Raw genomic sequence first — 13,723 nt, 5'->3', positions numbered from 1 at the left:
GCCCACACCAAGCATGCGCATTCTTTTTCCGTTGTGCTGTATGCCTGCTCACGAGACGTGAGCTTTCTACTGGCGTAGATAGCAGGGTGTTCCTCGCCTTTTTTCTTCACTTGACTTAGAACGACGCCCATCCCGCGATCACTGGCGTCACACTGAACTAGGAAAGGGAGTGAATAATCTGGTGCCGCGAGAACCGGTTGACTGACAAGAATATTTTTAATCTCGGCAAACGCTGCCTTTCGAGCCGTATCCCAACGCACTATAGTTGGTTCGGTCTTGCGGAGAGCGTCTGTGAGGGGACTAGCAATGTTTGCGAAGTTTGGAATGTAGCTTCTGTAGTATCTTGGGATAGTAACTTGTAGTATCTTGTAGCAACTCGCCCAACTCGCCACCCAGCTTCTGTAGTATTCAGCTAAACCCAAAAATGAACGCAAGTCGGTCTTTGTTTTCGGCAAAGGAAACCTGGTGATCGCCTCAACCTTTACTTCGGAAGGACGTCGCTTCCCTTGGCCAACAATATGCCCCAAGTAGTGGACGTGGGTGTTCTCAAGACGACATTTAGTCATTTTAAGAGTCAAGCCTGCTTTACGTAGTCGAAGGAAAACCTCCTGTAGATGTTCCAAATGCTGTTGCCAAGTGCTCGAGAATACCGCGATATCATCAAGGTAGGGAACAGCGAATGACTGTGCCTGCGAGCACCTGATTCATGAGTTTTGAAAATACGAACGGTGCGTTCTTGAGACCAAAAGTCAGCACAAGAGAGCGATATGTGCCCGTCGGAGTCATGAAAGTGGCTAGCGGGCTGGCGTTTTCCGTGAGTGGCACTTGCCAGAAGCCGCGGACTAGATCCAACGTGGAAACATACTGTGCCGCGGAAACTTTTTCGATCAGAGCTTCGATATTAGGAATGGGAAACAACTTGGTCTTTGTAATCGCATTCAATTTTCGATAATCAATGCAGGGTCGTGGTTCCTTACCAGGGCTTTCTACGATAAACATTGGGTGACACGTATTCGCTCTCCCCTGGCACGATCAAACCCAGTGTCAACATGTTTTGAACGCAATCGTTCAACAGCTTCTCATGACGGGGTGAAAATCTGTGCATCCTGGTTCGGAAGGGTTGGTCAGATGTCAAATCAATGTCGTGTTCGACAAGGTTTGTTCTGCCGGGGTGGGGACTGAACAAGTCGCTGAAGTTCTGGATAAGCATTTTCAACTGCTTCCTTTGTTCGACTGTTAAACAAGCTTGTGTAGCTACAGACTCAAATATGTCTTCAGTTGACGGGGAAGAGCAAGGGGTCGGCACTTGCGGGACTGGAACACTTATCTCCTCTGGTTCGTTTAAGACGATGCTCAGCGTCTCCGTGCGTTCGATAAACGGCTTCATAAGATTGCAGTGGTAGAGTCACATCGTTGCGTTTGCCGGGCGTCGTGACCAAATAAGTGGTGTCGGAGAGCTTTTGTTTAACCGTGACAGGCCCATCCCATGCTACTTCCAGTTTGTTTGCCTTTGACGACTTCAGAATGAGCACTTTGTCGCCTTCCTTGAAGGTTCGTGCACGTGCAGATCTGTCTTAGTACACTTTTGCGCGTTTTTGAGCTTCAGCCGTGTTGATATGCGCCAATTCCTGCGATTCACGTAGGCGCTTCAACAACGTCAGCACGTACTCTACGACCGATTTGTCCACAAATTTGTCCTCCCACTTTTCCTTCAACAACGTTAGAGGGGAACGAAGCGCTCGGCCGTAAACGAGTTCCGCCGGCGTGAATCCAGTCGCTTCGTGAGTGACGGTGCGCAGAGCAAAGAGCATCGCGGGAATAGCCGCCTCCCATTCGGTGCCCTTCTCGAAGCAAAGCGCGCGCAGAATTCGCTTCATTACCAGATGCCAACTGGCAGACAATGCAATCTACTACCAGATCTACCAGATGCCAACTGGCAGACAATGCAATTTTCTTCCACGTGCTCAGAGATTATGCTTGATATTGTGTTTTCTTTTAACCTTGTTCAAATTGTCACCCAAGCGACTCGAATTCAGGGGTCTTCTTCGAATATATTAGATTTAATATTCCTTAGCGAGCACTTTCCTTCGGATGAAGCGAAGATTGAAATTGTTGATGGCATATCAGACCACAAACTCACCATATGTACCCTCCCCGTTCAGGACAGGCCACTTTACTCCCAACCTAAAATAACATTTCTTGACTTTAACTCCGCGGACGACACTGCGATAGTAGACCACCTTGATTTCGAATTCTCCTGGTTCGAAGAACTTTCAACCGACAGCGTTGCTGATATCGAAACGCTATGGCAGAAATTTAAAGAAATAATTTTCCACTGCATAGATAAATACGTTCCCAATAAAGTTAAAACATCCCGAAAACATAACCCGTGGATAACGCGCGGCATAATACACGCTAAACGTAAAGTAAAACGATTGAGAAAATCTTTAAAAGCAAAGTCTGAAGAATCTGCGCGAAACAAGCTTACTGACGCACTTCACCACATGAAGTCGAAAATAAAGGTAGCCAAAAACAATGACTTCAGCCAAGTACTCCCGGGCTTTCTGAAAAGCTCTCCTAGAAAGTTTTGGAACTACTTAAGCCCCAAAAAGTCCAGAAAAAATGTAAAAACCCAAGACAAAGATTCTGTCACTGCTGACTCGCTGAATGATTACTTTAAATCCGTCTTCACTGTCGATAACAATAATATGCCACACATAGATTCCCAAAATCTACGCCGTTTAGATCCACTATCGATAACGGAAGCAGGTGTGTTAAACCTTTTGCTGAACGTTGACACAAAAAAGAGTAACGGTCCCGACAATATTCCAAACGCTTTCTTAAAAAGATATGCCGAACTGGTAGCAAAATATCTGGTCTTGATTTTCAACAAGTCACTGTCAACAGCTACATTACCGAAAGACTGGAAAACGGCCAAAATTGTTCCCGTACCCAAAGTAGGCCGCTATGACGCCGAGTCAAACTTCAGACCAATTTCTTTAACTTGCACAGTAAGCAAGCTGCTTGAGCACATAATCTTAAAGCACATAACTACACACCTAGAACGTGAACATATATTATCACCTTGCCAACACGGTTTTCGTCAGGGTCTATCGACAATAACTCAACTTGTTGAACTAACACATGATATATCTGTAAGCATAGACAACCAAAATCACGTCGACGTAATCTTCTTGGACCTTTCAAAGGCATTCGATCGGGTACCACACAATAAGCTAATAAAAAAACTAGAGGCGGTTATCAACGACGATGTCATGGTTCGCTGGATAAAAAACTACTTAATCAACCGTTTCAGTACGTAGAATACAATGAAAAATTTTCACCATTAACACATGTCACATCCGGAGTTCCCCAGGGTTGCGTCCTGGCCCCAATCTTATTTCTTATTTATATAAATGACTTGCCTTCTAGTATTTCAGCCAACATTCGATTATTTGCTGACGATTGCGTAATTTACCGGGAAATTAACACCATAGAAGACCATCTGATACTACAATCTGCACTAAACTCTGTTTATTACTGGTGTAATGACTGGCAAATGTCCCTCAATGTAGAAAAATGCGCTCATTTATCAATAACAAGAAGGAAGAACAGGTACGAACACGTTTACAACATAAATAATAGTCCTATAATCCGGGTGCACCAGCACAAATACTTGGGAGTGATATTTACGCAAGACTTCAGATGGGATGCCCACATAAATCATATCGCATCGGCTGCACTAGGAAGGCTGTTTTCCCTCAGAAGACGCCTTCGATCAGGACCGCCAGAAACGAAGAAATTAGCCTACAACGCCTTTGTGAGATCTTTACTCGAATACTCTAACATTATCTGGTTCCCGCATGCTAAAGTACACATAAATAAATTAGAGCGAATACAACGAAAAGCGGTTAGGTACATTTACAATCGGTATGACACAAATGCTTCACCAACAGAACTACTGAGGAACGCCGGTATGCTAACCCTACAGAATCGTTCAAAACTAGCGCGTTTAAAATTCTTACATCAACTCTTTCATAAAAACCTAAACCTTGATACTTCAAAGTATCTCACTACCAATATAGCGAGGCCCACACGGCATAATCAGACTTTAACATTTAAAGAATACAATTATCGCACTGATTGCCTTAAATATTCCTTCTTCCCACTAGCTGTAAGAGAGTGGAACAGTATGCATTCATCGATTACGAGTAGCGTATCTATAGAACGATTCCTATCTCTAATTGAAAACCACCTCCATGAAACAAATTAACCAAAATGACGCCCAAAATTTCATTAAATGAGTCTACACGGTTTTCCTAGGCTCTCTGGGTCACTTATGATTTTCACTGTTACTGAGTAGCTCTTCAGTAATATGTTTGGCTTGGTTTCATAAAATGTTTGGTTTCGCTCGTTCTTCAATCGCTGCTGTAACATATTACCTCCAAATTCTGTCTGTGTTTCATCCTGCATTGAATTTGACTATGTTTTGCTGCTTTGTTTTTCCATGAACTGGTGATGTTTGATGCACGAGATTTCAGATTTCATATGTAATATGCAACCTTCGCTTGTCATGTAGAAAACCTCTCTCAGATGTCTATACTGTTCTCGTCCTGTATGAACGAAAACCATGCTTGAAATTTGTGTATTTGCAACGATGTATTGCCCCTCCTGCAAAAATCCCAAATGGGATTGGCAGTATGTTAAAATAAAATAATAAAAATAAAAAATTACTGAATGAAGTTTTTCGACCGAATTGCTCTGCGGATGGTAGACAGAGCTGTGGTGAATGGATATGCCGCACTTCTGCAAGAATGTCGTGGTAAGCGCGCTTGTGAAAACAGATCCTTGGTCGCATTGGATTTCTTTGGGGAATCCAATTCTGGCAAATACAGCGAGTAGCGCGTTTACAACTGCTGTGGAGCTCAATTCCGGCAACACCACTGCTTCGGGAAACTTCGTCGCAGGGCAAATGAGCGTAAGCAAGTACCTGTTGCCTGCAGCTGTTACAGGTAAAGGGCCTACAATGTCGATTACTAATCTGCGAAAAGGTTCGCCAATCAAAGGTACTTCGACCAAAGGCGCCTTGAGTCGTTCGTTTGGCCGTCCCGTCCTTTGGCAAACGCTGCAGGAACGCACCCAGTTCTCAGAGTCCTTGAAGCACATCGGCCAGTGTAGTCATTCAGCAGCCTGCTCTTGGTCTTGTTTATTCCTAAATGACCTGCCCAGCTGTCGCTGTGAACCAAACCCAGCAGCGCAACACGATACTTTTGGGGAACTACAAGCTGCTCGAAGCATCGGCCTTTTTTGTTCTTGAATTTTCTGTACAAGAGGCAGTTATTGACAATGAACGACACTGGTCCTTTTTGTTTCCGCTTTGATCTTTCCCAGCACGTCTGCAGTGTCTCATCGTTTACCTGCTCTATCTTGAGAGCGCTTTTGTCAACCTTGGCCAGAAGCTGAACATTTTCTCTGACTGGGCTTATCGATTCGCCTCCGGACGCGGAAGCGACGGGAGTGGTGTTATCAGGGCTTTCAGTGGCTGGGGCGGTTTCGCTCGTTGGAGCAGTTTGCGACGGAGCACTGTTGGCACTGTCATCTGCAATTTCGGCGGCACGAGTAGCGCAGGCTGTGTGAGCTCTGGTGTGGGACCTGGTGACTACCATTACGGGGTTCGCATTAAGTTCCATTCTTGCATTTTGCAAGTCCCTCATCGATCTGTTAGAAAAAAATGTACGGGATTTTTCGAGGGAGCTTGTCCGAAACAGCCGCTTCAGTTTGCAATTTCCCGAAAGGGCCTTGCATTTCAATTCTCGCTACCGGCAAGCACTTCGTGTCGGGCTCTAGTGCCTGACGCACCCACACACACGATCCTGTGAAGTGCTCGGGCTTAACAAATGATGGGTGGACGATATCAAATGTTGCTCCTGTATCACGCAGAACCTTGCAACTGATGCCGTTCACCGCCATGTCATACGTGTAGGGCAGGAGCAATCGCTGTCCTCTGTTAGCAAATTAGCAGACACATGTGGCTGCCTGCAGCCTGCTGCGATGTGGCCTGGTTGATGGCATTTATAACAGGTCAACGGCCGTTTTTCTTCAAACTTGGAACTCTTCGGTTCGCTCGGGTTGACCGTGTGCGCTTGGGCGGAAACGTTGTCGGGTTTCCCTTGGTTGCTTTCTCTCGCTCCTTTCTGAAATTTCTTGAAAGCTCCCGACGGTTTCTTTCGCAGGTCTTCCGAACTTTCCATCCTACGGGAACAGTACTCGTCAGCCAGACTAGTTGCCATTTGCAACGTTTCGACGTTTGGCTTGTCCTGAATCCACAGGCGCATTTGCTCCGGAATCGATGCATAAAATTGCTCTAGCGCAATCAGTTCGATCACACGTTGCTTGTCCTCGTATGCGTTGGCGCTTTTAAGCCATTCTTCTAACAAGCTCATGGATTTGTAGCCGAACTCGGAGTACGACTCCCCTTGACTACGCCTTGTGTTACGATACTTCATCCTCAGGGCTTCTGTAGACAAGCTGTACCTTTTCCTGAGCTGAAGCTTCACTTTTTCGTAGTAACTTGCATCTTCATCTGTCATCCTCGCGACTATGTCGGCCGCTTCGTTGGGAAGCAATGTCAACAGGCGTTGCGACCAGGTCTCTTTACCAAGTGCTGCCCTACTACACGTTCTCTCGAAGTTGACGAGATACAAAGTGATGTCACTGCCAGCCTTGAAAGGTTGCATGTATCCGCGCATGTCGAAGCTATCATTGCGTTCAAGGTTCTGCAGTTGCATCTCTTTCAACTTCAGTTCTACCTCTCGCTCTTTCAATTGCAGGGAGACTGCCTTCCAACATTCCTCTACTTCGTCATCTCTCGCTCCGCATTTGGTTATTGCCTCGATAATTTCAGGCTTACGCATTGACTTCTGAACTGTGATGCCTAACTCTTCAGCGAGCAACACAAGGTTGGGTTTCATGAGCGACGTGAGAATCATGACTGCAGATAACAAAAGTGTCACACTTACACGTACTACTTAAATCTAGCAAAGTCAAAAATCCTCTACTACCAAGAAAACGTCGTTAATGCTCCCAGTGAAGTCAAACAAGCCGTGCTCTCACCAAACGGACGCCAAGGGCCGCCGCCACCGCTGCCACCAGCTGTTACGTATTCGGCGGCTGGACGACCGACGGGTGCCGATGAACAGACGACGCAAGCAGTGCCAGGAAGACAATCCCGTTTGTTCACTCAGCGACGCGCTTTTTGTGCGCTGTCGAACCAATCAGAGGGTGGCAAAAACAAAAAAAAGAGGAGCCGATATGGCGGCAAGCAGGCAGGCTTATCAGGCAGCCAGACGAAAGAGCATGGAAGGCTCAGCGAATGTTACAGCCATTATTGTAAGAAACTCTATGGTTACAGCCTCAGCTAGTGAATGCTACGATTCCAAGCCGTCCTGGGAGGCTTATCTTAGGCATTTTATAGCCGACAACATGGCAGAAGCGCGGTACAACGATTACTGGGATATTGAGAATGCCCTTCCAACGACGCCATCGTATGTCAAACATGTTGTTTTACAGAACCGAAACCGAAACCGAAACTTGTTTGATTGCTAGCCTTGGGCATCGTCCAATCACGGTGCCCCCTCCTCCCAACGTCACAGCTTAGTTGATGCGGCCGCCGCAAACCGCGCATGGCAGTTTTTCTTCTTTCGCGCTTTGTAAAATAATTACCGATTTGTCAACCGGATAAACGATGAAAAGTGTGCTATTTTGAGCCAGTCTACGCAGTGCAAGAAAAAACGGGAGCTTGACAAATTCACTTCAGTGTCCCTTTAAATTGAGGACGACTCAGCGAGCAATGGAACGGACGAGATGGTAGGTGTAACCTTACGGGACAAGAAGAGAGCAGAGTGGGTCAGGGAACAAACGCGTGTTGTGGACATGTTAGTGTTAATTAAGAATAAATGTGCGTGGGCGGGACATATAATACGAAGGCAAGGTAGCCGTTGGTTATTAAGGGTAACAGAGTGGATCCCTCGAGAAGGTAAGCATGGCAGAAAGTTAGGTGGACAGATAAGATCAAGAAGTTTGCGGGGACAAATTGGTCGCAGTTAGCAGAGGACCGGGATAATGGGAGATCTACGGGAGAGGCCTGTGCATTGCAGTGGGCGTAGACAGAGAAAGCAAGCAAATATGACCACGGAGACGATCACAGCGCTAAGGTACGCTTGGCGTGGTGTACAAGGAACCTGCGACAAACGCCGCGTTGCGGACTTCTGAAGCCGCAGCAAAGCGTGAGCATCAGGCGGAGCCTCAAGTTCGCAAGGAGAGAGACGAGATTCTCACGCAATCACAAGGGCCCACCAATAGACCTTGAAATAATATTAAAGGACTTCTTGTGTATTCGTCCGTGAAACGTTGGTCTTGCTGGGCGACTAAGTTAACTGGGGAATTACACTGTCGCGAAGCCAAGGACGACGCAGTTGTCTTGAAGGAGAAACACGTTTATTGGAGCGAACTTGTGCTCCTCTAACAACTCAAAAGAATACAGAGGCGGCGAAGCAGCGGTCAACAAAGTGACTTGCGTCGGCGAGTGTCGTCGAATCGAATACCCCGGCGTCTGCTCTGCAGGCTTTTTATCTTTCGGCGCGCGTGGTTCTGGAACCGTCGATTCACATCGAGAACATTGTAGATGCAAGAAGATTATTCCGGGATGTTCACGTTAGATCGGAATGCTCTCCCTATCAGAACAGATAACACATGCGGCATAGAAAGAAAGAATGGAACACGCGCTTCCCTTGGCGCAGAGATAACACAGACCGGCGCAGCCGGGCGGTAAAAGCAAAACACAAATAAACAAACCCAATGTATGGTTCGCGGCAATACGAAATTGGCGCTGTAATCTAATTTGCACAAAACTGGCAAATCCACGTTCTACAGGCACGTGCGGCGCTCCCTGCTTGGATGCTGGCGGACTCGTGCCCACACACGCCTGCGACTGATCTCTGCCGCATCTTCCATCGCATTGCCGGTGGAACGACTGCCACCTTCTTTCCCGTGAGCGTGTTCCTCAGTGAGAACATGGCTCTTCTTTCGAACAGGAGGACAGCCCTACAGGGAACACTGAGGGTCAATAGCATATTGCAAGGCGTGAAATGCTGACTGATCAGGTATAAAACACCATCGCGGAAAGCAGTGAGGCTGACTATCACGTGCAACCATACTAGGAAATCTTTGTAGGATACTAAAGGCATTTCACTAGGATAGGATCTGGCCACTCTGGCTAATATTCAGCCGCAGCCTCCATAAGAACAGAAGACCAAACTATCAAACAGCTATAGAGCCCCAGGGCAAGCAGGCGGCTGGGCCAGCGACACAGCACACAGTGGTGAGAATCTGTATGTTCGGGCAGGCCGCCTGTGGAATTTGAGCCTGGCAACGTTTAACAACAGAACTTTGGCAAGCGAAGACAGCTTAGCTGGGCTATTTGAGGCATTGTGCGGAATTCAGTAGAAAAAAAAAACGTAGAAATACACCTCGGAGTTTTCTAAATGATCCTTGACATTTTGTACTAGTCACCTGCTTTTTGGGGCGATATGCTGCTGTAGTCCATATAATGGCGAGAAGCAGCGAGAAAGAATGGTGAAAACGAAGAAATGCGCTTACAATTTCGCAGTGTTCCTTAAACCAGCGTGGGGAAATTGCGATTTGTGTCAATGACAACGGATATATTTTTTAAAATCCCAGAAGAATTGCGCGCCACTAAAAAAGACATATATTAGCAGACTGGGCAAATACAACATTTACAATATATAAACTATCTTTGGCTTTGTGGTTCTTGCGAATATTCTATTTTATCTTACATCACCTTGCGTTTTTGTGAGCGTTTGCGTTACTCTCCGCGCCATTGCTGTAATGATAGTGCGATGATTGCTGAACTGATATGGAATATACCACCATTAAAACGTTTCGATCGAAGCCAATGATGTAACTAAGGTGAGCGCATGGTGTAATGACAGCCCATGACGACACAGACGGCCTTGATGTGAGCCGCAAAGACGCTAGCGCCAGATTCCTCTCCAGTGTATATCGTAGTAACAAACTCTGTCGGCTGCGCAGCGAGCACACTGTCCTGTCACGTTACCACCTCCGGCTCCGCGTAGCTATTTTTACCGAGCGCAAAAGACCTTAAAGCCTTTCGCGCCGCTGACGAGGTCTAACCGGCCGTGTGGTGGGTGTGACGCCGCATTTAAACCCAGAAGTCACAGGTTCAAGTCGTATTGCTGCGGTTGTTCAACGATGGATATTTTCCGCATATTAAGTTATTATCAAATCATTTTCGTCTGCGGCGAAAGTGTCACACATCAAGTTTTACAGATTTATGGACGAGATTCCTCATAGAGATCCCCATTGAAATGCTTATGCCCAGAGCGAGAATCCTAGCCATTATCCTGCCGTTAAAAGTTGCTTTCCTGCGCTACGAGCGTGCATGCAAAGAAGCCTGTTGTGGGGATACCGTTTATGATAACTGATTGGTAAATGTGATTTAAGTAAACTAAAAATGCTGCATTATTGGCGGCGGCAAAAGAAAGTGACATCGCTGTCACCGTGTCAAGGTCGTAACAAAAACAAAAGGAAAGTGAGAAAAAGAGGGGAAAAGTATCTGGCGTTTCGTAACAACAGAAACTGCGATCGGACGGCGTTCCGGCTGAGTTAATGCGATAGATTTGTAGGGGTTGGACGCGGCGAGACGTGCTTCATAAATGTTGTAAAAAAATGTGAATTGGCTGAAACGGAGAAGCACCGCAAGGCTGCTTACACACTAGTGCACAACTCTTGAGATTTCTGTACGTTTTTTTTTTATACGTTTGGGCTTCTCTGAGCTGAACTGACGCCCAGACACCCCCGTTTACTTTTCAGTCCGCTGTATCACCATTAACAAGTTAACACGTGCACCATTTATTGCTTGCTTTGCAGACTTCCCTCGCGCCATGTCGTAAAGAGTACCATAACTGTCTTTCGTTTTTTTTCTGTATTTTTTGTTTTTTTGGAACCTGCTGCGGCGAAGCCGCGTCTAAGCTCAGAAACCTAACCTTACCGTGAGACGTTTGCCGCAGTGCCCGTCGGCTTGCTCTTCAGAATAGAGCACGAAACAATCGCGCAGCAAGCGGTGCGGTTCCGGGCTTGCTTCTTTCATGGTAGAGCCTGCGTAGAAGAGCCGAAGAAAAAGAAATGGGAACGAAATAAAGTTTGTCAGAGTTTCAGACAACTTTGAAAGAACGCTGGAGCACTTCCCCCGGAAACACATAAGCACCTGCAAGTCTCCCTGACCCTGCTTGCTCGGTAAAAGGGAGAGAGAAAAACGGCTGGCGTCGTTCCCTTCGCGACAGCTGCCCGGTTCGAAGCGAGCACGAAACTACATCTCTTCAGCGAGCTCGCGCAGGCTAGAGCAAGCTGGAAGCGGTAGCCTTGAAAAAACAAGTTGCGGTCGCTGGGGCAAGATGATTAATTATGAAAGAGATCGATGGAGAAAATTGCTTGCGTTACGGGTTGAATTCGTGCGACTGGTGGCAACGACAGCACTAAAAAAACGCTCAGAATTTTACTTAGACCTTATGTGCGCCCGGACGACGTGTTCATTCTCATCTCGTCTGCAAGGAAGCAAACTAACGAGGACAAATTGGTGACGGCTGTTCTTTGATTCTTGTTTGCGCCGCTCGTGTTAGACAACACCAATTGGTGTTAACGGAGGGAGGGAGGGAGGGAGGGAGTGGGAGAAATAACTTTACTATAATCGCTGATTATTAGAGCGTGGTGGGTGTCCATAATTATGGACTCCAGTCTCCACAGCGCTGGCGGCTGCTGCAGCGATTGTTTGGCATTGCGTATAACAGTCGGCGCTAGTCAGTGCCTCACTGCACTGCTCCTTCGTTAGAGGACATTTGTGAATTTTGCCGCCGCCTGCTGCCGCAGCCTAGGGGATGGCTAGTTGATAACCTTTGGGGCATAGCTTCCGGTATTTTGTTGGGTAAACTTCGTGTTGTCGATGTTATTTTGTATCGAGGACGTGTTAGTTTGTATCGAGCAGAGTACTGTTTCATCCTGTCTTTGCAACTTAGCGCTGAAGGGTACTGCCACGTGAAGTCTTTGCATCGAAAGCACCGCCTCGTATGGTCAGCTATACGAGCACATGTACTGCGGTTAGATGCGAGATTTAGGGACAGTATAGTGCATACTGGAAAATAAAAATAAATAGCTTAAATAAAAAGCCCGGAAACGTCATCCTGCCGAGGCCTCCACAAGACGTCCCTGCCTAATCTTATGGGCGGATAAGACAATGGTAATATGCACAGAAGCGTTACTCTTGTCTAGAGGTAGATTCCCGTGCACCGTCTGTTCCCTTGAGGCAATGCGAATAAGCGGAAATGCGCGTTTGACAATTTAGCCATTCACACTTACGGTGAGTACTGGACAGACGCATATTGATTTTTGATTGCAGGGTTTAACGAGCCGACACACCGCAGGCGAAGAGCCGCGTCGTAGTGGAGGGCTCCAGATTAATTTTGGCCACCTGGTGATCCTTAAGGTGCGCCGAAATCTCGTACACACGGGCGTTTTTGCTTTTCGTCTCCATCAGAAAGGCTGCCGCCGCGGCCGGGAATCGAAACTGTGACCTCGTGCTCAGCAGCGCAACGCCTTAGCCACTGAGCCACCGTGGCGGGTAAGAAAGCGACTGTTGAGTCACGGTAAAAAGTACATTGGCATGAATGATTACCACCGTTTTAGAGAACCTGCAGCAGTTGTCTGCTCATTAGGGAGCCGAAAAGAATATTTTTTTACAAGATTAAGGTTTTCTAATGAAGTGATTTAGCCCTATGTTTCTTTACACTGAACTTGTTTGTCTATAGTGTCCTACGGTTAGGCTCACCACACTGCGCTATGTCTGTCCCTCTCCCCTTCTTTTTCTATTTTCCTCTTTTTCCTCATTGTTCCCCTTTCCCCCGTGCAGGATAGCATACTAGGCCGTAGCCTGGTTAACATTCCTGCCTTTCCTTTATTTTTTTTTTCTCTCTCTCTCTCTCTCTCTGATGATGCACCAAGAAGTAAAGTCAAAAGTCAAAAGAGCATTTTTGACGCGTTCCCCGTTTCACTTTTTCTTTCTGCCCCGGAGCTTGAAATATGAGATGGCTGCGACAGCGGACTTCTTTTTTCCCTCAAACTAAACACTTATCAAGCAATTCTTCGCCGCAGGAGCGGGCCATCGGGCCGTCATTATAGATAAACAAACCCCGGTCTCTGAACTCAGCTGCCAACCGCGCCATTATGTATAATTAAGTGGATGACAATTACTGTCATTCACGTATAGTTAGTTCTGCCTCGAGTCCAATAGATTTCGTTTGTTTATAGCTGATTTTTCTGACTTCAGAGTGATTAACGTCTGCTCTTGAAAAAATACAAATAAATGGAGAGATTAGCCGATGCGATCACTAGAGGCGCGCTCTTCCCCATTACCCAAGGTGAAACATGTTCATTAACCTAAGAAGCGAATCAACAAGTTCGAAACCATGAAAGGGGCCAGACTGGAGGAGGCCTACGCCCCGCCACTTTTTTCACCGGTGCTTGATTTTTTGCTCCTTCTCTTGGCAAGGCATTCGCAAGAATGTGTCCCTCCAGTACACACACACACAAAAGAGAACAAACGAAAACGAATAAATTAGCAGCAACGAAACAC

The 13,723-nt window shown here is 46.6% G+C and overlaps 1 protein-coding gene across 9 annotated transcripts in view; it reads right to left on the bottom strand.

Moving 5' to 3' along the window:
* Positions 1-13,723, bottom strand: part of LOC144169668 (calcitonin gene-related peptide type 1 receptor-like) — a 527,733-nt gene that overhangs the window by 90,123 nt on the left and 423,887 nt on the right. For 7 of the 9 annotated variants that reach the window (XR_013322493.1, XM_077698942.1, XM_077698941.1 and 4 more), the window contains one exon: positions 11,090-11,196. The exons of 1 other annotated variant lie outside the window; for it this stretch is intronic. The gene's annotated coding sequence lies outside the window, so the exon portion shown is untranslated. Of the gene's footprint in view, positions 1-7,113; positions 7,250-11,089; positions 11,197-13,723 lie in introns of those variants that run through there. One more of the 9 variants, XM_077698949.1, reaches the window with a different exon arrangement.

Source organism: Haemaphysalis longicornis, unplaced genomic scaffold (assembly GCF_048455015.1).
Source record: "Haemaphysalis longicornis isolate Haplotype H1 unplaced genomic scaffold, Haemaphysalis longicornis Haplotype H1 scaffold_2, whole genome shotgun sequence".
Taxonomy (NCBI): domain Eukaryota; kingdom Metazoa; phylum Arthropoda; class Arachnida; order Ixodida; family Ixodidae; genus Haemaphysalis; species Haemaphysalis longicornis.
Note: the sequence above shows the minus strand (reverse complement) of the source record. Positions and strands in the feature narration are given on the sequence as shown.